The 25,220-nt window shown below is 34.4% G+C and overlaps 1 protein-coding gene and 1 non-coding gene across 2 annotated transcripts in view; one reads left to right on the top strand and one right to left on the bottom strand.

Moving 5' to 3' along the window:
* The window catches only part of CCSER1 (coiled-coil serine rich protein 1), a 1,510,224-nt gene that overhangs the window by 162,592 nt on the left and 1,322,412 nt on the right, over positions 1–25,220 (bottom strand). The gene's annotated exons all lie outside the window — the stretch shown is intronic.
* On the top strand, positions 10,684–10,759 carry TRNAL-GAG (transfer RNA leucine (anticodon GAG)). The gene has a single exon. It is a non-coding gene; the product is annotated as a tRNA-Leu (tRNA).

Below are 25,220 nucleotides of genomic sequence, written 5' to 3'. Positions count from 1 at the left end.
TGTGACTACTTACTATTTCATAGTCCTTTACTCAAATATTTTCTCTTGATCACATTGCTAATGGACATGCATTTTAAGTGTTTCAGGGTTCAAGTAAAAGTAACTCAAATAGATTGTTTCAAAACATGTAAAAAGTCTACCACAATCTATCATAAATAAAGCAAATATTTATACTAAAAACAGCAATAAAGACAAAAGAATATATGTTATCAGAAGAAAAACAATATATCTGCAATGTCTTATTAGAAATGGTAAAATAAGCTAAACCAAGATGTATCTGCATTTTTGTCTATAATGAGAAAAGATTATACACTATGGATATTTGGAAGAGAGATGCAAATAAGAGCATTCTGCTGATGTCTGTGGCATGAGGTTATTCTAGTTATGGTTAAAATTGTATATGTTATAAATTTAGAAGATTAGAGAAATATACCTCTAGTATGTGGTGGTTATCTTTTCCCAAGTTTTAGTAGTAGAATAAGAAAGGATGCTCAAATTTGCTTTATAGAAACACCAAGGTCGGGACATATATAGAGACATAGTTATACTTTTAATCAATAGCTCAGTTGATTAAAATCATATAAATAGATAGAGAAATATGGCAAAGGTAATTTTAAATTAATTTCTCTCTTTTTAAAAACATTTTAGTTTATTCTAGAAAACTTAGTGGGTACAAATAAGCCTGCACCTTTTTGAGGAAAAAGTAAAACTAGACCTTATACTCAGACCTTCTGAATGTTTTTACAGCTTGCCATGGCCTTCTATGTCTTCTCTCTACTTTTCTTTTTTAAAAGTCTTGGGCTCAGAAGGGATAGCTTTATTCCTTGTGATAGAAAGTTTTATGGCTCTGGTCAAAAGTAGGTTTCTTTGTTACTCTACAGAAAAGTTTGCATAATTTGAAACTGCAGTGTGTTCTGATTTATGAGACTATAAATTATTTGAAAGAAGAGACTGTCAAGAACAAAAATTATTAATTCTATTACATGAGTATAAGAAATAACATATTGGATTTTGCTATGATTTGAGCTTTGGTTCCTACATTTTTTCATTAATTTTCTGGTCTTCTCTAGACATGAATGAATGTTGGCAATTTGTATGTTTAAGTCTACCAATGTTAGTTAATGTTACTTAATTCAGTAACTAGAAAATATTTTTTTCAACTATACTTAATGTGAGCTCTGTGGTAAAACTAACTTGGATATTTAATGTTTTCTATCCCAAATTAATTAGACATTTTTAACAGACTATTATAGAACACATGATATGGTTAATGAATTCAACATACTAATAACAGTTTCAAGATATCATAATGATTATATTATTTCTAGAAGTAATTATTCAGTCATCCAAAATCCAAAATTAGATAATATGAGATATTTTTGACCTGGATATAATATCTAATGTGCAGAGTTTCTCTAACTAATAGCCAGTATTCCATCTATTTATTAAATTACTATTTCTTAAATATTCTTTAACTTTGTGGAACATATACAGAAAATAAAAATTTAAAGAATTTCAAGGAACTTAAAACCTAAAATTATTATTATGGAGACTGTGAATGAATGATTGTGGGTGCCAATTCAATGCCAATAGAAATTTCCAATTTGATGTATGGTAAAGAAAACTTTATTCAGTGCAAAACAGCTTAGTTGTGATTAGCCCTGCATAAAACAATGCAGCCCTAGAGTCCGGTAGCCCTGGGGTCAAGTTCCTCTTTGGCTAATCAGCTCTCTCAGTTTGATGCTCCATTCTGCACCAGAGAGACATTTTCAGTGTTTCAGCTCATCCAGTGATATGTAGTCTTCAGTCTTTGGTGTTAAGAAAAAATGCAATCTTTAAGCAAGTGGGGAGTTGGCTTATATGGACAGAAGTCTCCACCCTTACTCTCTGATTGGTCTGTTCTCATATAAATGAAGACCCCAAATTCTTGCAGTTTGATTGGACCAAAAAAGCACTGTCTTGATTGGTCAGAATAGAGCTGTTATGTTTGGTAAGAGCTGTGGAGCTGTGATTGGATGTGGAAATCCTCAATCTTGTTGGTGGAAATAGGACTGCAGTAACTCCTTTATAAGGGCTGGCTCAGACGGCAGAAACACAGTGAAGGCAGGCTGTTCTGTGCAGAAACAGTTCAGCTCAGACTTCTCTGTGCATAAATGGCTGCTAGGCTCTGTTTTGTTTTTAATTTGAGCTCAGTTAGCCACCTTTATTAGTAGGTATCTTTGTTCCTCAGGGCTCACAAGACAACTATGACCAATAAAAAATGTCTAAAAAAATCTTACATATTGCAAAATTAAAAATTATATATAATTATTCTTATAAATGATAAAATATAAATTAATAAGTATATTATTCAGCTTTGTCATAGTAACAAATAACCCCCAAATGTCAGTGGCTTACAATAGCAAATATTTCTCTCTCATATTACATGTCTGCTGCATCTCTGATCTACATACATCATGTCTTCTATTGCCCAAGCTGAAAGAGCAGTCTCCTTAGTATTTGCCATTTTTATGGTAAAGGGGAAGGAGCAAAAGAACTGGCAAAACTAATGATGTTTGTAACCCCTTTTGTTGATATGTGACATAAATGATACTCAAATTCTATTGATTAAAATGAGATACAAAGCTGTAAAGTCAAAATTACAGAGTCAAGCCCTGGTCGGTTGGCTCAGTGGTAGAGTGTCGGCCTGGCGTGTAGAAGTCCCGGGTTCGATTCCCGGCCAGGGCACACAGGAGAAGCGCCCATCTGCTTCTCCACCCCTTCCCCTCTCCTTCCTCTCTGTCTCTTCCCCTCCCGCAACCGAGGCTCCATTGGAGCAAAGATGGCCCCGGCACTGGGGATGGCTCCTTGTCCTCTGCCCCAGGCTCTAGAGTGGCTCTGGTCGCGGCAGAGCGACACCCTGGAGGGGCAGAGCATCGCCCCCTCATGGGCAGAGCGTTGCCCCCTGGTGGGAGTGCCGGGTGGATCCCGGTCCAGCGCATGCGGGAGTCTGTCTGTCTGACTGTCTCTCCCAGTTTCTAGCTTCAGAAAAATACAAAAAAAAAAAAATTACAGAGTCAGGGATAAAAACCTCTGCCAATAGGACACAGAGGAGGTCACATGACAATGAGTAGGGATTTGTAACCCTCTTAAAAGAAAGAAAGAATGGCTGGAAACAAAAAGCAAACAATCACAGAAGGATTACATATTTTTCCACCATGGCAATAAACTGATTCCATATTTGTGTTATATTGACCAGGTGGTTGAGTCCCCAATAGAGTAAACTCTTTAATTCTGAAAGAATAGGGACCAATTATATACTTTATGCAGAAAAAGTTTGGTAAACTTTTCAGACATGCTCTTCTTTTCTCTATAATATAAGAATAATTAAAGTAAAGAAATCACTACCAAGTGAAAATATTTTCATATAAATGCTTGATCAGTAAAGGCATTTTAAAATTTTGAACCTTGGAGATAATAGGGGAGGTGAATTAAATGCTCCCCCACAAAAATGAAGCATGATCAAAACTTAATCACATACATATAAACTACAGGTCTAAAAAGAGATACAATTAAAATATATGCTTTTAAGCAGTAAAAAAAAAAAAAATGTGTAACTCTGCCAGTAATTTCAGAAGCAACATTAAACTGGTAAAAGCAAAACAGGAAAGAAAAAATATGTTATACATTTAATAAGTCTGTTGTTTTGAACATTATGGTTTTCCTGTTGTTATATTTGCTAAAGGGCATAGAACTATTATTAAGTAGGAGCCAAAAATTACAGCACAGACCAAATGGAACATATTACTCTAAATAAATATTTGAGAACATTGAATTTAATATTAGCTGCTGCTGAACAAGAACAAACCTCAGTATAACTTATGGATCTGACCACATGCTTGTCATCAGAGTTCTGGTTATATTATCTGACATCCTAGGGAGAAAATCAAAAAGAATGGCAACTATGAAACAAAATTGCTTCACACAAGCCAAGAAAATATTTCCTTAAAATTCACCCACCCATAGAAAAGTATTATCATTATGTTTTACTAAATATCCACACAAGAAAATTGCACATATTGTATATACTCCCATATAATTTATATTATAAAAGAGGCTAAGTATAAATGTCAGGCTAAGCTGACCAAAAAAAAAAAAAAAGTGATACACATTTGCTATTCAACATGTTTCCTGAAATCATGCTAGACTTTCCGGGTCTTGCTTTAGAATGTCTGCCATACACAGAGCTCTTTATAAAATATTCACAACAAATACTACTTAAGGACCAGTTCCAGGATAAAAATAAGGTTAATGCAGTGGTGGGATTCAGCTAGTTTGTACCAGTTCGGCAGAACCAATACCTAATTTTTTGTTGAGTTCGAAGAACCAGTTGTTGAATTGACACTTGTAATCAAGGTTCTCTCTGAGGTAGGTGCCTGGGCAGCCGCCCAATGTGGAAATCACAAATTTATATTCTTAACTCTTTTTTAATGTATATCTGCACAACAGCCTATTCTAAGTGCCCATAGTAATGTTCATTCTGTCCATAGGTGAGAAAAATTTCAAGTGAGGACACCAATCAAGAAGCAATATGGAAATATCTTAAATAACAGTTTTATTGTTAATATTTTTTCATTAATATTTTAAAACTTTCTTATAATGTAGTTTTATAGTATACCTCTTTTATTGCTCTTATTTAAGTATTAAATGCATAAAATAATAAACTACCTTTCAGTATATTCTTTTTTTATACTTAAAACAGTCATTAAGGCAGAGAACTGGTTATTAAATTATTTAAATCCTACCACTGGATAGATTGTGAGCATATTATTTAGAGACATATTACATATAAGGAAATCTAATAACAAAAGATTATGGCTGAGAAATGTTTTGAGAGAGAAGCTATTGGTAATGAAAAATAAATTAAAACCAGGATATAGTAATATGAAAGAGTGGATATGTTGTTTTCTGTATAAGACAAAATTATAAGGGAGCAGAAACAATAGCTAGGTAAAAAGCCTACTGGTAAAGAGAGAAGACAGCAAACATGAAAAGAAAGCAGGAATTCTAAGAAAAGGACTGGAGAAAAAAAATCAATCTCAAGAATTGCTTAGGTTCCAGTTCTATTTCCAAAGCACTGATATCTTACAGGGAAAAAAAAATCTCCCTTTACCAGAAACCTTTAATGAGTATCATCTTCACAACCTAAAGTCTGTAATAAATAAATATGGCTTATATTTTTAATTCTTTTTTAAATTCTGATTACTGCAAGTTAACCTAAGTCAAAGCTTGATCTTCACTTATAAAACAAATGCAAAAGCAAAAAAAAAAAATACAAATTATATTTGGGGACCGTATTGTTTATTTTGATATTGATCATGAATACTGGAATATTATTATATATAGTAGTAGATAAATAAAATGATGTCCCTAAGAACCAGGACAGTAAGAATGAGAGAAAAAAGATGTAGATATAATCCAAAGAGATTATATAAAGTCCCTGTACATCAAATTTAAATTGAATGAATTAGTATAAAGTTTAGTACATATGTATATTTATATATAAATTTATATATGCTAGTTCTATTTATTCAAAAAACCAATAATTAGGAGATATTGGAGAATCTTTTCAAAAGATTTAATACACAAATCAACCAATTTCAATGGGCTCTATTTGGATCTAGGATCATCTCACTCATAAAAGAAAAATGCTATTTTAGAAATATTTGGTAATATTAAAAATGATGGCTAAATATTTCTTGTGTGATAATAGTATTGTGATTTTTTAAAAAGAATCTCACTATTTTATACTATATACTAAAAATATTCATAGATAATATAATGTCAGAGAAAATAATATAATGTCAGGATTTCTTCAAAAGGTTCAGTAAGTAGAATAGATGGGAGTTTAGAAGGTATATTATGCCAATAAATTGATAATTCTTGAAGCTAAGCAATACATACATGTGATTTTATTATACCAATCTTTCTAACTTTCATATGAACTTAAAAACTTTTATATAAAATATTGCTAAAATAATCAATTGCCAAGAAATTACATGAATTGAACATATTTAAAGATTTTTCAAAAATAGTATTATTCTGTGGATATAACAACACCAAATTAATTAAAAATATTTACATCTACTTACACTAATAAAAAATTTCAAAAACAGAAACAAGGATGGCAAATTAGGGCCATATGTTTCCTCAATTTCTGTGTAAAGCAGTTATACCAGAGTTATTCCAGTTGTATATCCACTGGGAACTTGCCGCAGTCTAGGCTGTGCTACATACTGGGGAATGCACTCATGTCTAAAACTTGGATCTGCCTTCAGAACATTAATTAGCTATGTTGGTTAGATTCTTAAATTCATGACTCTCCCCCTCCCCCATTACAAAATAGCTTTATGCTAAAATGACTGACACATAGTAAGCAGACTGAAATACTCTTTGGATAAATTTAAAAAAAAAAATCAATACCTTAGAATAAATATCTTGTAAACATAAGGATGACATCAGAGTGATGGCAGTGTGAGAGATACTCCTAATCTCTCCCCTTGAAATTCCAACAAAATGAACAAGTATAATGCAGTAAATTAACCTCAGCTGGGCTTGCAGATGTGCCTGAAAGATCCATGCTCCAACTGGACTAAAGGTGGGATTGGGTGAACAACAAGATGGAATATAAAACACATTTGTAGTGGGTTCTGGAGAGCAGACAAACCTGGAGTGATTTTTGTTTTGTTTTGTTTTTTCTGTGCTGGACTACAGGGAGGAGGGAAGTTTAAAAAGTTTGGATTTTGTCTGAGGTATACAGGCAGGAGAACCCGGAGTCACTGGGTCTCCTTCTGCCAGGAGGAATGGAGAGATAGAGAGGCAGATGGGGAGATAAACCAAAGCAGCTAAACACAGGGTCACAGCCAGTGTTCCCATGGTCTGCCTGCAGCCCAAACTTTTTAGAGAGGAAAAAAAAACTAAAGTGAAGTCCCCCAGTCTTCCAGATCCTGCCTCCCTCACTTCACAGTATGGAGAGTAGCAGAGACAAACTCCACAGGTAGTCCTCCAGAGCCACTCTCTCCTGAAGAACAGAGATATTCCATGTCTGGTCCCCAAGTCTGCTGAGATGTGAAGAGGAGTGCCCAGAAATCTGAGATCACCATTGCTATAGCTATAAAGCCCTCACAATGCAACCCATCCACCAATGCAACTGAGGCCCTACCTACATCATTGTTACAGCAACATTTTATTGGAGGACAGCCCAAATACTTTATGGAGCTAAAAGTTGTAATACAATGACACCTACTGGAAGAAACCTCTTAAAGCCAAAATTTCTCTTTTTTTATTTTTTTTTCTCTTTTGAATTTAATTTTTTAATTTTTATTCTTATATTATTGGTGATTTTATTTTTGATATTTTTGTTTGCGTGTTTTTGATTTTTTTTCCTTTGGTTTTTCTTCTAATAATTTTTAAAATTCTTATATTTTATATTGTATTTTTATTTTAACTTTTCATGTTTTAAGTTGTTTTCTTGTTAGGGTTCCTAACAATACCATCTCAAATACCTTCACAGAAGAAGAATTTGAATACCATGGCTCTACAAGACAGAGATGCAGTTCATAAACAAAATTAAAAACCTACAGAAATAAATATCAATCAAATGGAAACCATGGAGTTAAATGATAGAGAATTCAAAATTTAAGTTCTGAAAATACTCAATGAGATGGTATAAAACACCAACAGGTAATTTAATGAGCTCAGAAAACAAATTAATAAACAAAACGATTATCTCACCAAGAAGATTAAAACTTTAAAAACATAGATGAAGAATTCAATACATGAATTGAAACCTGAGGTAGCAAGCTAAAAGAACAAGCCAGATAAAGGAGGGAATTAGTGACATCAAAGACAGGCAACTAGAGATGCTACAGGAGAGAAAAGAAGAGAGATTCATGAACTGAAAAAACTGAGTGAGCTCTACAAGAATTTTCTGACTCCATGAGAAACAGTAATATAAGAATAATAGGTTTATCAGAAGAATAAGAGAGGTAGAAAGGTATGAAAAGCCTATTCAAACAAATAATTGAGACTTTCCCAAGCTTATGGAAACAGAGCCTTGAATCCAAGAGCAAACAATGTTGAGTTACCTCAACCCAAACAGACCTACTCCAAGGCACATCATAATAAAATTGTCAAAAATCAATGACAAAGAAAGAATCCTCAAGGCAGCTAGGAATAAGAACATAACATGCAAAGGAAAGCTTATTAGGTTATCATCAGACTTCTCAGGAGAAACTCTACAAGCCAGAAGAGAGTGGAACCAAACACTCAAAGTACTGAAAGGTAGTAATTACCAGCTAAGAATACTATATCCATCCAAGTTATCCTTCAAATATGGAGGAGAAATAAAAACTTTTACAAACATCCAGAAGCTGAGGAATTTATCACCAGAAAATTCCCAATACAGAAAATATTAAATGGGGTTATTTGGCCAGAAACAAAGAACAAAACAGATCAAAACTATAAGTAAAAGATCCAAAATGGTCACAATAAAAATAAAGATAATCTGTGACAACAATAACACAAAAAGGCAGAGGATAAAGATCCACAGTAGCAAAAGAGGATGGAGTTTAGAAGTACTCATAAAACAAAAGACTCTTGTACATATGAACATTTTTCTCTTAATAACTTAATGGTAACCACCTATGAAAAAGCCACTACTGAAATACAGAGCTTAAAAAAAAGAAGAAACAAGGGAAAAAGTATGAAATACCATCATACAAAAACAACTTACAGAAACACGAAAGAGAAGAACCAAGCAAGAAATAGAGCTACCAAGTAAAAACTGGCTATTGGAAATTTTCAAGTGTCAATAATTTCACAAACTATAAATGGACTGAACTCACCAATAAAGAGGCACAGAGTAGCAGATTGGATCAAAAAGCAAGACCCAACCATATGCTGCCTTCAAGAGACATATCCAAACTGCAAGGATAAAAATAGACTCAAAGTGAAAGGTTGGAAATGATTCTACAAGCAAATAATATCCAAAGAAAAGCAGTATAGCCATACTCATATCTGTCAATGCTGACATCAAGACAATAAAGGTAACCAGAGACAAAGATGGACATTCCATAATGATAAAGGGGACACTGTATAAAGAAACATAACACTTCTTAATATATATACACCAAATCAGGGAGCACCAAAACATATAAGGTATCTACTAACTGATCTAAAAATAGAAGCAGGCAAAAACACAATCATTCCTGGAGATTTTAACACACCATTGACAGCTTGCAATAAATCATCCAAACAGATAATAAAGAAATATAGGCCTTAAACCACACACTGGACCAAATGGACATAATAGACATTTACAGAACATTTTATCCCAAAACATCAGATTATACATTTTTCTCCAGTGTGCATGAAAATTCTCAAGGATAGACCATATGTTGGGACACAAAACTAACATCAACAATTTTAGGAAGATTGAAATTATACCAAACATATTTTCTGTCTACAAGTCTTTTAAATTAGAATTCAGTTGTAAAAAGAAAATGGAGAAACCCACAAAAATGTGGAAATTAAATAACATATTTCTAAGAAATTACTGAGTCAAGAAAGAAATATAAGCAGAGAACAAAAAATAGAGAGAGACAAATGAAAATGATAAGACAACATATCAAAATTTCTGGGATGCTGGGAAAGCAGTAATAAGAGGGAAGGCTATATCATTACAGGCTTATATAAAGAAACAAGAGAGATCTCAAGTAAACAACCTAACATCACAACTTAAGGAACTAGAAAAAGAAGAACAAAGGCAACCAGAAGTTAGCAGAAGAAAGGAAATAGTAAAAATTAGAGCAGAACTAAATGAAATAGAGAACAAAAAACTATAGAAAAAATTAATACAACAAAGAGCTGATTCTTTAAAAAGATCAATAAAATTGACAAACCAATGTGTACACTCACTAAGGAAAGAACAGGAAAGATTTATATAAACAAAATATGAAATAAAAGAAGAAATTACCACAAACATCATAAATATACAGAAGATCTTGAGAATATTAGGAAAGATTATATGCCACCAAATTCAACAAATTAGAGGAAATGGATAAATTCCAAAAACTATACAATCTTTCTAGACTGTCACAAAAAAGTAGAAAATATAAATAGACCTATAAGCAGGGAAGATACAGAAACAAATATAAAAAAACTCTCATAAAGCAAAAGTCCAGGACTAGATGGCTAGGCTAGTGAATTCTACCAAATATTCAAAGATTTTGTACTTTTCCTTCTCAGTCTTTCAAAAAATAGAAGAAGAAGCAATACTCTACCACACATTTTATGAGGCCAACATAACCTCATACCAAAACCTTGCAAGTACAACACACACACAAAAAAACCCACTACAGACTAATATCTCTAATGAATACAGATGCAAAAATCCTAAACAAAATGTTAGCAAATCAAATACAATACATTAAAAATATATAAATTGCATAAAGAAAACATAGTTACTAAACTAAACTAAAAGGCTACACAGCCAAATAAACTGACAATCATATAGGCAGCCAAATAAATGGGACAAGGTATTTGCAAACAATAGCTCTGATGACTTAATATGCAAAATATATAAATAACTCACAAAGCTCAGCAATTAACAAGCAAACAATCCAATTAAAAATCAGGGAAAGGGCCCTGGCCGGTTGGCTCAGTGGTAGAGCGTTGGCCTGAGGTGCAGAAGTCCAGGGTTTGATTCCCGGCCAGGGCACACAGGAGAAGCACCCATCTGCTTCTCCACCCCTCCCCCTCTCTTTCCTCTCTGTCTCTCTCTTCCCCTCCCGCAGCGAGGCTCCATTGGAGCAAGGATGGCCCAGGCGCTGGGGATGGCTCCTTGGCCTCTGCCCCAGGCGCTGGAGTGGCTCTGGTCGTGACAGAGCGACGCCCTGGAGGGCAGAGCATCGCTCCCTGGTGGGCGTGCCGGGTGGATCCCGGTCGGGCGCATGTGGCAGTCTGTCTGACTGTCTCTCCCCGTTTCCAGCTTCAGAAAAATACAAAAAAAAAAAATCAGGGAAAGGACCCGTACAGATACTTCTTCCAAGAGGACATACAAATGGCTAACTGGTGTATGAAAAGATGCGCATCTTCACTAGCTATTCTAGAGATGCAAATCAAAACAACAACGAGATACCAACTCACACCTGTCAGATAGGCTATTATCAACAAGACTGGTAAAAATAAGTGTTGAAGAGGCTGTGGAAGAAAAGGAACTCTCATCACTGCTGGTGGAAATGCAAATTAGTAAACCATTATGGAAATAAGCATGGTTGTTCCTCAAAAAATTAAGAATAGAATTATCATATGACCTAGCAATCCCTCTACTGAGTATCTACCCCAAAATCTTGAAAACATTGGTATGTAAAAACACATACACCCTCATGTTCATTGCAGTATTATCCACAGTGGCCAAGACATGGAAACAACCAAAGTGTCCCTCAATAGAGAATTGGGTAAAGAGGATGTGGTACATATATACAATGGAATATTACTCAGCCATAAGAAATGATGACATAGTGACATATACGACAACACGGATGGACCTTGAAAACATTATACTAATTGAAATAAGTCACAAAAAGCTAAGAACTGTATGATTTCATACATAGGTATGATATAAAAAACTGAGACTTATGGACATAGATGAAATTAAAGTGGATACCAAGATAAGGGAAAGGGTGTAGGGGAGGGGATGGGATGGTGGAAAGGGTGGAAAGAGGGACAAATATAAGATGACCAAAAATGATTTGACTTTGGGTGATGGGTATACAGCATAATCAACAGTTCAGATGCTATAGAAATGTTTACCTGAAACCTATATACTCTTATTGTCAATGTCACCCTGTTAAAGTTAATTGTCTAAATAAAATTAAAAAAAAAAACCTATAAATTACTAAATTAGAGATTTGTTTAATAAACATATGCATTTGAAATTTAGCTATAAACAGTCTGATTCTACTCAACTGAATCAAAACACATTGATTACTTAATTTTTTTGGCATCATTCTCTAAAATATTTTCTTTCAATTACAGAAATCACCTAGTGTGTATAGCACCCTATGTAAGATGCAAGACTTGATATATACTGTTAAAAATAATACTTTAAATTTGATTTCTAGATAAAAAATAAAAATATATACAAGGCAGTACATAATATATTTTTTAAGAGAGGTACACACTGTTAAGCAATTGATGAGGATAAACAAAACAAAATAAATGCAAGGAGCCCTGGCTAAATGGTTAGAACATTATCCTGACACACCAAAGTTTTGGGTCTGATCCCTGGTCAGGGCACATACAAGAATCAATCAATAAATGCATGAATGGGTGGAACAATAGGGTCAATGTTTCTCAAAGAACTCAATAAAAATATTGTTTTTTTTATATGAATTCAATGAACCAACAATATCAAAGACCAGATTTTAACTAAACAATTTCTAACCCAATAGATTAAAGCACACCTTCCTTAACATGTTCTATTCATTAACAATTCAACAAATATTTAGGTATCCAATATGAATTTTTCATTGTATTAGTGAAGCAATAAGCAAAATACAGGGTGTGCAGTGGTAAGTTTGTAGTTAACATGAAAATTAAAACAATAAATAATAATGCAATAATAAATTCTGCTTCATGTATTCACAACTGGAAAACTACTTTGCCTCATCACCTATAATCCTTTCTCTCTTGGAACTAACTTATCTACTAGTCTACTGAGCCACAAAATGCAGGGGTTTTTTTTTCATGAATTGATATATATTTTGTTTACCTGAGGTTAGTCTATTTAGAAGCTACAGTGGTGCCTGACCTGTGGTGGCGCAGTGGATAAAGCATCGACCTGGGAATGCTGAGGTCGCCGGTTCGAAACCCTGGGCTTGCCTGGTCAAGGCATATATGGGAGTTGATGCTTCCAGCGCCTCCCCCCTTCTCTCTCTCTCTCTCTCTCTCTCTCTGTCTCTCCCTCTCCTCTCTAAAAAAATGAATAAATAAATAAATAAAAATAAATAAATAAATAAAATAAATAAATAAAACTTTCAACTCTCTTAGAAGCTACAGTGGTTGGCCCTGGCCGGTTGGCTCAGTGGTAGAGCGTCGGCCTGGCTTGCAGGAGTACCGGGTTCGATTCCCAGCCAGGGCACACAGGAGAAGCGCCCATCTGCTTCTCCACCCCTCCCCCTCTCCTTCCTCTCTGTCTCTCTCTTCCCTTCCCGCAGCCGAGGCTCTATTGGAGCAAAAGATGGCCCGGGCGCTGGGGATGGTTCCTTGGCCTCTGCCTCAGGTGCTAGAGTGGCTCTGGTCGCGACACAGCGATGCCATCGCCCCCTGGTGGGCATGCCGGGTTGGTCCCGGTTGGGCGCATGTGGGAGTCTGTCTGACTGCCTCCCGGTTTCCAGCTTCAGAAAAATACAAAAAAAAAAAAAAAAAAAAGAAGCTACAGTGGTATACCTCCAAGGTCCCAGAAATATACATTTGGAAAAACATTGAAAGCCTCTGTCAAATAGCTATTATCCTTTAAAGTCTATCTGTTAGAAATAAAAAATGCAATGTTATTAAACTTTGCCTCAAGCATGAAACTACTAATATAACACACACTAAACTGTAAATATAATTTGATGGAAGTAGACTGCACTATTTAACATCTGTCCTAAAGATATCATCTGTTATTTGTCTCCTATATTGTGGATATCAGGTTAAATTTACAGTAGCTGAAAGATTATGTTTGTGAGATAGTCTTTTCTATATCTTTCATACAATCATAATCCTTAAGGAAGACCAAAGCAGAAACATTGAAGGAAAATGGAGAGTTGATAGTAATAGTTGGCACCATATTCACAACTTTATGATAAGTATTGGGATATTTGGGGGAAGTCTAATGAATAATAGAAAATAATTAATCCTTTGATAAAGAAGAGGTAACCTGAATAATGGATCTTCTGTACTAGAAGAAAGGCCTAATAGAACATTTAAATAATTAACTCAACAATTTCTACAAAAAACTCTTTCCAGTCTAAATATGAGAATTAATTCATCATATAACATAACATAGGTTGGAACATATTAAATGAAATCATGAATGAACTTTTCTTTTTGGATAACCACTGACATTTATTAGGAGAAATTCCAACAGGCTGTTAATTCCACAAATACTCCCTTTCCAAAAAAGTAAACAATATCTAAATATTGGAAAGAATATATTTAATTACTAAATTATGTCACAATAATATTATATTGTACTTAAGCTATAGAAATAAGGTTTGATTAAATATACATGTGCATCTATAGAAATTAATCTATTTAGGCCCTGGCCGGTTGGCTCAGTGGTAGAGCGTCGGCCTGGCGTGCAGGAGTTCCAGGTTCGATTTCTGGCCAAGGCACACAGAAGAAGCGCCCATCTGCTTCTCCACCCCTCCCCCTCTCCTTCCTCTCTGTCTCTCTCTTCCCCTCCTGCAGCCAAGGCTCCATTGGAGCAAAGTTGGCCCGGGTGCTGAGGATGGCTCTGTGGCCTCTGCCTCAGGCACTAGAATGGCTCTGGTTGCAGCAGAGCGAGGCCCCGGATGGGCATAGCATCGCCCCCTAGTGGGTGTGCCGGTGCATCCCGGTCGGGGGGCATGAGGGAGTCTGCCTGACTGCCTCACCATTTCCAGCTTCAGAAAAATACAAAAAGGAAAAAAATAAAGAAATTAATCTATTTAATGGATTAATTGACTACTTTAATCAAGAAAAATGTTGTAAATATCTCCCAAAGGGGTTTTTTTCCCAAAAACTAACTCTAAAAATAAAATATATATATATATAAGCCAAAAACTAACTAAATGTAGATATTTTATTGAGCTCAAGGGTCTGTCAGATATTGCTATATGTTATATTTATATAGTGACATTGTTATATTTACGTATTTACTGAATGTTATATTTATATATTTACTTAATTAGAGACAGAAAGGGGAGAAAATAGAGACCACTATAACAGAAGCAGCAGTCTTCTCCTCATGTTTGATTTATTCCTTGACAAGACAGTTTAGTCATTAAATCAGCTATTTCACCTGTTTTTCCCTTAGTTATTTTTGCACTTTTCTATTTATGTCTTCTTTCTTTTTAAAAATTTTTTATTAATTTTAATTTATTGTGTTAACATGGATTCAAGTGTCCCACTGAATATAACACCCTCATTCCCACCCCACCCTTTTGCCCCCTCCCCCTAACTCCCTCACCCCTCCCCTCTGGGATTTGCTGTCTTTTTATCTGTTACTATGTGTTATGTATATATAATTTCACTAATCCTTTCACCTTCTCTGATCTCAGCCTGAAGATTATTATGCTAAGTGAAATCAGCCAGGCAGAGAAAGACAAATATTGTATGATCTTACTTATATGTGGAATCTAGTGAACAAAGTGAACTGAGGAATGGAATATGTCTTCTCTCTCTAATATTTTTTGTCTTTTTCTCACATATGTATATTCATGTTTCAGTCAACCTACTTTTATTTAAAATTCAGTTCAACACAATTTATTGAGAGTAAGTAACTCTGCTAGAGGCAAACCATAGGTCATGTTCTTCAAAAATTTTGTAGACTCTTAAGTCTATAGTATTGTGCTATATATATCTTTCGGGGTATAAAAGAGAGTATTTTGTCTACCCTGGCTTCTTGGAGGAAATGGCCCCAAATAAAAATTTATTGAAAAAACAGAAGAGTATCCTGTGGACGATAAAGAGAGAGCATATCAGGTGAATAAAGATCTCTTGGCAGCATAAGGCAAAATCCAGGATTGATATGATGAAGGTCTGAAACCAACCTTGGATTTTTTTGAAATGACAATTATAAGAGTGTCTTTCAGGAAATTACACTATAGTCAAGTAATATCTAAATGCAATATAAGACCTGAAAATTTCTTACCTCAGATATCCTCATGGCCCAGTCCCTCAATTTCTTTAGATCTCTGCTCAGTGGCCTTCCCAAATCAGGGTTATAAAATAACAACCACAATATCCCCTGACTATGTATTTTTTCTTTATATAAATTTTTATGTCATGGTATAGTATATATTTATTAAATTGTTTATTCTAAGCATACTTCCACTAGAATATACAATTGACGAGAGCAGACAATTTGTATAGAGAAGTACACAGCTCATAACTAGTTGTTCGATAAATATTTTCTTGAAATGATGCATAAATAAATGCTAGTCTTCAAAGCAAAAACATTTCGATCTCTCAAACACACATTCCCAAGCTGCATTATGCATTCATTTATTGATGGACACCTAGGTTGTTTCCATATCTTGACTATTATAAATAATGCTGCAAAGGACATAGGGGTGCATATATCTTTTCAAATTAGTGCATACATTTTCTTCAGATAAATATCCAGAAGTAGAATTGCTGAATTGTATGGTATAACTATTTTTAGTGTTTTGAGAAATCTCAAACACTTATCTTAATGATAATAATAAGTAATTTACTCCTTAGGCTAATAAAATGTGTAAAATATGTTTCCTGGCAACTATGTGCTAGACCCAGTAAAGACCTCCTCCCAATCCCCCTTCTCCATAAGATTTAATGCAACGTTTAAATTTAAAAAACGTCTGGAGTTTGCTTTACAAGGACCTTACTTGAATGCCAATTATCTTGAGAAAAATGAAAACATTTCATTAACTCAAAGCTTAACTTTTTATCTTAGATTAATCCACATAATCACACTAAGTCAGTCTTCTTGGTATACTTAAAAACTCTAGCCTGGTACATATATAAGCCTCTCCATCCAATTAGACAGAATTCTCAATTCCAGGTAATAGAAAAGCAGCTCAACCTGACTTTGAATAGATGGAAATTTGTTGGCTTATATAAATGAGATATCTAATAGATAGATAAATCTGAAAACAGTGTGTTAAATAACACTCTCTCCCTCTCCCTCCCCCATCAACCATTCTTCCCTTCTCCTCCCATTCCTTCTCTCTTCATCCAGGCTTAAGCCTTGAGCCTTTTCTAAATTATTGCAAGTTCTGGCAGTTATGAATAATGATATAAACATCTGTGTGCAGATATTTGGGGGACATAATTTCAATTTATTTGGCTAAATACAGGTAGTGTTATTGTTGTATCCTATGGGAATGAAATGTTTAACTTTTTAAAAATCCTGCCAGCATTTAATTTTCATTGTAGTAAAAATATCTGAAAATTTACACAATTTATATGACCTTATCACATCTATATAACAATTTATATACTTGATTACATCAGGTTTTTTTCTGGAAAGATTATCAATATTTTATTATTTATGTACGTATGTATATATGCATATATATTTATATTAGCGCACGAGAGAGAGTAGAGCGAGAAAGAGGGACAAACAGACAAGAAGGGAGATAGATGAGAAGCATCAACTCATAGTTGTGGCACCTTAGTTGTTCATTGATTGCTTTCTAATATGTGTCATGGCTACAGGTTCCAGTTGAGCTCATGACCCCATGCTCAAGCCAGTGACCTTGGGCTCAAGCCAGTGACCTCAGGCTCTAGCCACCGACCATGGGGTCATGTCTATGATCCCATGCTCAAGCTGGCGACCCTGCTTTCAAGCTGGTGAGCCCGCTCTTAAACCACTGACTGTGGGGTTTTGAACCTGGTTATTCAGCATTCTAGGCTGATGCACTATCCACTGTGTTACTGCTTGGTCAGGGCCAATATTTTAAAATTAATGATGTTGCTAATCTTATAATAGGCTTAGAAAGGTTTGTTTTGTTTTGTTTTTTTACAGAGACAGAGAGAGAGTCAGATAGAGGGATAGATAGGGACAGACAGATAGGAACGGAGAGAGACGAGAAGCATCAATCATTAGTTTTTTGTTACGACACCTTAGTTGTTCATTGATTGTTTTCTCATATGTGCCTTGACCGTGGGGCTACAGCAGACCAAGTAACCCCTTGCTCAAGCCAGTGATCTTGGGTCGAAGCTGCTGAGCTTTGCTCAAACCAGATGAGCTCATGCCTAAGCTGCGACCTCGAGGTCTCAAACCTGGGTCCTCCGCATCCCATTCTGATGCTCTATCCACTGCACTACCGCCTGGTCAGGCAGAAAGGTGTATTTTTAAAAAAGAAACACAGCATAATAGTTGTTCAATTTTCCAAATAAAGATCAGTACTGGCATCTTAAGTCAAATTAGTGATGCTGTGCATTAGTAGTAATAGAAGTATCTGTTAAACAATGAGAAATATGTATAATGTGGAATGAGGAGTTAACCACTTGAGAGGCAATTTAGCGCAGTGGTAGTCAACCTGGTCCCTACCGCGCACTAGTGGGCGTTCCTGCTTTCATGGTGAGTGGTAGTGCAGTAACCAAATTATAAATAAAAAGATAGATTTAACTATAGTAAGTTGTTTTATAAAGATTTATTCTGCCAAACTTTAGCAAAAATACGACATAAAGTACTTGGTAAGTAATTATTATTATATGCTTTAACTTGCTGTAACTCTGCTTTATACATGTTATAAAGTAAAGTTACTTCCCTACTTTATAAATCACCATTACTGTGGAGCTGGTGGGCAGTTAAAAAATCTTACTAATAACAGAGATACAAAAGTGGGCAGTAGGTATAAAAAGGTTGACTACCTTGAGCTAAAGTAACAAAATTTACTGAGGATCTACCATGTGCCAAGCACTCTTCTGGCCACTCAAGAAACAGAAGTAAATGAAGCAGAAGAAGGTGCCCCTGTGCTCTTGGAATTGAGTGGGAGGGTAAGATGGGTAGAGAATAAACAAACATAGTGAATAATCAGGTAATATTAAGTGCTATGTTAAAATTTAAGCAGTATAAGCCCTGGCCGGTTGGCTCAGTGGTAGAGTGTCGGCCTGGTGTGCAGGAGTCCCGGGTTCGATTCCCGGCCAGGGCACACAGGAGAAGCGCCCATCTGCTTCTCCACCCCTCCCCTTCTCCTTCCTCTCTGTCTCTCCCCTTCCTGCACCCAAGGCTCCATTGGAGCAAAGTTGGCCTGGGCGCTGAGGATGGCTCCATGGCCTCTGCCTCAGGCACTAGAATGGCTCTGGTTGCAACAGAGCAATGTCCCAGATGGGCAGAGCATCGCCCCCTGGTGGGTATGCCAGGTGGATCCCAGTCAGGCGCATGCGGGAGTCTGTCTGACTGCCTACCCGTTTACAACTTCAGAAAAAAAAAAATTTAAGCAGTATATTAGAAAAGAACAAGAGATCATTTTATCAGATAAAGTAGTCAGGAAATGTCCAATCAACAGAAAACAGAATTCAGGGAGAAAGGGAGTGAGTGTGAAGCATACCAGACAGAAACAAGAGCAAGTGCAAAGGCAGCACTCAGTATCGAACATGAAACTGATGTGGGATGGGAAAGCCTGCTACCCATTGAAATGGTAAAAGTATTGTGTTGTTGTTTTTGATAATTTTAAATTAACTTGTAAGACATTGCCTTTATTTTTCTAATTTAAAATTTTCTATTGATTTTAGAGAGAGAGGATGGGAGAGAAAGAGCAAGACAGAAACATCAATGCCTTTCTGCAAGTGCTTCAACAGGTGACTGACCCAGCAACCTTTGTACATCAGGACTATGCTACAACCAACCAAGCCAACGGGCCACAGCCGCATTGCTTGTTATTAATAATAAACACCACAATCTAAAACAATTAGGATCTCAGACCTCAGAATTTCAGTTGATAATGGGGTGACTAAAGTCTAATTCATTACACTACTCTATCTTGGATCATATTACCAATAAAGATTTTCAAATATCCCAGGGAATAGTCAGAAAATAATAGCAGCCAGGAACAAATATAGCATTTATAAAATTGTAAAAGCTGCAGCTAATTACAGTGCTTACAGAGGCTACATTGTTAAGTGATATTTTCTTCATAAGTTTGGCACATACTTATTGCCCAAAACACTTAAAAATGTTATTTTTTACATGACACCCCTTCCTATTGAATAATCATGTCAAATATTTGATTTACTTATCTTTATAATTTATTTATTTTGAACATACTGATTTCAACACTCAATAAAATTAGATTTAATTATTTAAAAGATAATTAAATACTTAAATATTTTCTTTTTCCCTAGTATTCCTCTGATTACATTTAATTTTAAAGTAGTTTTCTCCAGGTAGCAGTTTTACTGTCATTGTCGTTTAAGAAAATCTAAACTCTGTTGAGTATCACTTAAAATGGAATGTCTTTATCCCTTTTCTATTTTGTTGTTATTGGTACTGAAATTTTCGGTTAAGCAAACACAATTCTAATTTTTTTTAATTAAAGTATTCTGAAAGTAACTAAGGTTTTTTATTTTTTATAGTAATTTACTTTTATATTCAATATCATGATGAAATTTTTAATGCTCTACACTACTTATAAGCCATATCCATTATCATATATATGCTATTATTATGACCATTGCTTTTCCTTTCCTCATTAGTAATTTAAGAAAACCATTATTATTATGTTCTAAAATGTGGAGTTTAGATATTTATGTGTCATTATTATTATGTTGATTATTCTAATAACTTATGGAAAAATTTTCCAAACTTCAATATTTCACATATTACCTTTAAATATCATAACATAGTACTACTTATTATTCCCTTTTATATTTCTTAAAATAAACTGCATTTTAACTTACATGTATTGTAGAAGAATTTTTTTTTACTGTAATAGAGAATTAGAGGAGCATACAATAAATAGTCTATAATCATAAACTAAAACTACCATGGAAACAAAGCAGTATTATTAAGTTTTAGGTAGAAGCTGCTACTCAGTAGTCTAGTTCATCACTTCCATATTTTTTCAAGTAAAAGATTGCATGTATTAAGGTGTTCAACAACAGTCATCTCCAAACTAAGAGCTTATCAGCAGAAATAATAGATCAGAAGGAATGTTAGATACTGTATTTTATATACAGTGTGTCCATAAAGTCATGGTGCACTTTTGACCGGTCACAGGAAAGCAACAAAAGACGTAGAAATGTGAAATCTGCACCAAATAAAAGGAAAACACTCCCAGTTTCTGTAGGATGATGTGGCAGCATGTGCACATGCACAAATGATGACGTAACATGCTGTATACAGCGCAGCAGCCCACGGCCATGCCAGTCGAGATGAGGATGGTATAGAGGAAAGTTCAGTGTGTTCTGTGGCTCACTAAATACGAATCCATGACCAAAGTGCAACATGAATATCGGCGCATTTATAACAAAGCGCCTATACACATAGGAATAACATTACTCGTGGGATAAGCAGTTGAAGGAAACCAGCAGTTTGGTGGAGAAACCCTGTTCTGGTAGGCCATCAGTCAGTGATGAGTCTGTAGAGGCTATACAGGATAGCTACCTAAGGAGCCCTAAAAAATCCGTGCGTGAGCCCACATCGAACTGCCCTGAATAGGTATGAAACTGGGAGAGTTTTCCTTTCATTTGGTGCAGATTTCACATTTCTATTGTCTTTTGTTCCTTTCCTGTGACCGGTCAAAAGTACATCATGACTTTACGGACACACTGTATATTTGTCCTCTGTAAATCAATGTTCCTTAAGTCCAAAGCAGCCACAGTCATCTCTGCTATAATACAAGTTACTGATTCCATGCTTGGTACATAATGGAATAGAGATTATTGCAACAGAGATTTACTTTATCTTTAGAAAATGTGTCTTATAAAAGAGTAAATAATTGCTTATTTGGTTTATTTTCACAGTTTTTGCTCAAAGGCTTTTCTTACACAAAAGTCAATTTTTATTAATTTTCTAAGAAAAGGAAAGGAATTTAGCTAATGGTATAAAAGCTGTGATGTAAATAAACTAGAATTTTATTTCGGTTAATGAGTAAAAGTTTTCAAATCATAAAGTTAAATACAATTTAAGGTTTTCTTTTTTTAATGTTTATCGGGCACAAACTATGGTCCAAGTGTTGTTCTAGGTGCTGAAATGGTGGACAAGAAAATTTTTATAAGTATTTGCAAGGGACGAAAAGGTTAATTTTCATTATTTGTGTTCATTTTTACTACAAGTAGACAATAGTAAATATTTTATTACATATTTGTAATATATTGTGGGACTTTGTTAACTGGTTTTTAAAAATCTTTTCTAAAGACTTTATTTATTCATTTTAGAGAGAAGAGAGAGAGGGAGAGAAGGGAGGAGGAGCAGGAAGCATCAACCCCATATGTGCCTTGACCAGACAAGCCCAAACTTTCGAACCAACGACCTCAGTGTTCCAGGTTGATGCTTTATCCACTGTGCAACCACAGGTCAGGCCAGGACCCTGTTAACTTAATAAACGTGTTCAGATTTTAGTTCCTTAATCAATATAAGTATGATATTACTAATTTATGTTACTATGAATATTAAAAATGTCAACAAATGTTAAATGGTTTGGCTTGTATTTGACACAGTTAATCCTCATGAGTTTGATTATTTCTGTTAGATTTTTCTTTGTATTCTTACTTTTTATCACTGCCAAAAATAAAAGATTTTAAATATTAAAAATAAAAATGCCTTGATATTTAATAGATATTTTACTCTCAGTTGCTCAGAACATTTGTGGCTATACATTGTATTTAAAATAGTAGAATGTTTCTCCATTTTTCTCACTTTTAGGAATTAAGCTTTTATTTAGTTTTTTTTCTTAATAATTTTCTCTAAAACAAACATCATAACATTTCTCCCATGTCTATAATACTTAAAATATTAAGTTCATATATTTTATTTAATGTTACACTTTTACAGATGAAATTATTTACATAAGGATTTAAATTTTGAAGACAGTTGTTAATTAAGATGGGTCAATATAGATTTAAAACAGGCATTAGATTTCATATGATTAATATGAGTTTTGACTCTAATTGTATGTTTTTGTTTTTTTTTACTTTAAGCTACTTACTCTAAGACTTAGCTCTTCATCTGTATAGTGGGACACTGTTATCAACCCTGCAAGGATATTGTGAATATCAAATAAGACAGCGTACAGAGGCTAGAATGGTACCTTCTTTGATTTCAGTGTTACAATAAACACTGGATGTATTTATTAATGAATAAAACAAAAGTGACTATATTAATATTTGGTAAAGTTTATGACATTTTCTTTCTCCTGAAATCTGTCAATACATCTTCAGACAAATTTACCTAATGAAGTTTTTAGTCATTGAACTTTAAGCCTGCCTACTCACTTTAATGCAGTGGAACAGGTGAGTATTGATATGAAAATGCAGAATTAGATTTAATGTAGTCTTGCCTGTTATCCTGTGCCCCTTCCTATTTTTATATATGATTGTGCTTAATGTAGAGGCACAAAAATATTAAAAATAATTTGAAAAGACAAACAATGCCAAAAGCCTAAGTAAAAAGCTTTATAATTTCCCCAAGTAAAAAAAATGAACTCGGTAACTATCATTTTATTCTAAATGCACACTCTAAATATTAAAGTGTATTTTCATTGCATTAATTTTTTTCTCTACAAAAATAACATTAAAGTTTCTTTTTAAATTAATTGAAGTTAATTATATTCTGAAACTAATAATTCGAACTTAAAAAAAAAAGGAAAAACAGCTCTTTGTAGTTCCAAGCATGTCAATTTATGCTTTCTTCAATTCATAGTTCAGAACAGTAAAACTATATAATGAAGCAGTGCAATTTTGTTTTCTATTCACTATGATGCCCTTTTGTAGCTTTCAATTATAAAGAAAAAGTTATAAAAATAAAATAAAGCCCAAGTCACCCTATAAAGCAATGATCTGTAAATAAAGTCAAAGGTCTGAAATCCATAATAAACTTTGTAAATGTTGATAATAAAACAGTAGAAGATAACAGAGTGAAATCAAAACCAAACCCCCTGAAATTGGGCAGCAAATTTACCATGTTCCTTCACAAGTCATTTAATATTTTCATTAAAGTGGAAAAACTTAACAGGAGTTTCAATTATGTCCATTATGCCCAGGAAACCAACTTTTGAAACTAGGCCTACAGATCCTGACTAATTGATAAAACATGTTGTTGTTTTTTACCTTAATTGTACATTATTAAAGCCAGATAGAAATTCTTTAAAAATTTAAGCTGATCAAGTTCTATTTCACTGAGTTTCTACAAGTTCATATTCTGGTGCCCACTGTGAATTGATATAGAAATTCCTGTGTGCAAATAAAAAAGATAATATAAAACCAGAATCACAAGATATGCAGAACTAGCAATGAAACAGATGCATATATTGTACATGCTTCATTAAATTAGAACAACAAAACAAATTCTGATTCTTTATAATACCTTATCAAAGTATGGTAGAAAATACTATGTATGCGTGATTGATTATCTACCACTTAATGGCATTTTAAGATGAAGATGTTCTCTTTCATATGAACATAATTTTCTGACTTTAATAAGAATTGAGCATTTAAAAAATTAAAAATCATAATCCTCCAACTAATATAGCTATACATATTCTTCTTGAAGGCTTATAGCACATGACTGTTATTTTTGTCAACTAGCATATAATTTTTTTTGGGGGGGGGAATAATTCTTCCTCACATTTAATTCAATACCTTTGGTGTAATTCACTTATACTTAACTAGAAAGCCCGGCGGTCATACGAAATGACCGCTGTTCTAGATATTATAAATTGTAATTAAAATGATTTGTGCAAAGGTGTCTGCTAATTCAAACTGAATTACCCAGGGCAGGTGGCGAGGATGCCCCTTTGCTTAGTGCCCCACGGGGTTTCCCCCTTCTACTTGCTTAATTGCTTAAAGTAGAGTGCAATGAAGGAAACCACTGGCGGTACATTTCTTAAGAGCCACCGCTAGCTCAATAAATAAAGGTGATTTAAATAATAAAATGTTAATTCACATGTCAAAGATCTCTTTGTACACAACATTTCTTGTGTAGATCTTTCCATCATTTTTAAGCTCGCCTTGCAGAGGACCATCAATTATTTTTAATTTTATGTCTGTTCTTTGTTTGCTATTTGGATATGCTGATTAGTCAATAATTTATTCAAGAGTGGTGGATAATTCTCAATTAGTGGAACTACAATGTTTCCGTACTTGCAACATTGAGAAAATCCTTTCTTGCCACGGTCAAATCGATTAGTTTCTAACTTGAAGTTTAAGGACTGACAGTGTTCACATTTAATATTCATGTCACCAGAGGAATGCTCAAAAATTAAAGTTTCTCCGTTTGAAACTGT

This window comes from Saccopteryx leptura, chromosome 5 (genome assembly GCF_036850995.1).
Source record: "Saccopteryx leptura isolate mSacLep1 chromosome 5, mSacLep1_pri_phased_curated, whole genome shotgun sequence".
Classification (NCBI taxonomy): Eukaryota; Metazoa; Chordata; class Mammalia; order Chiroptera; family Emballonuridae; genus Saccopteryx; species Saccopteryx leptura.
This window is presented reverse-complemented; position numbering and strand designations above follow the sequence as displayed.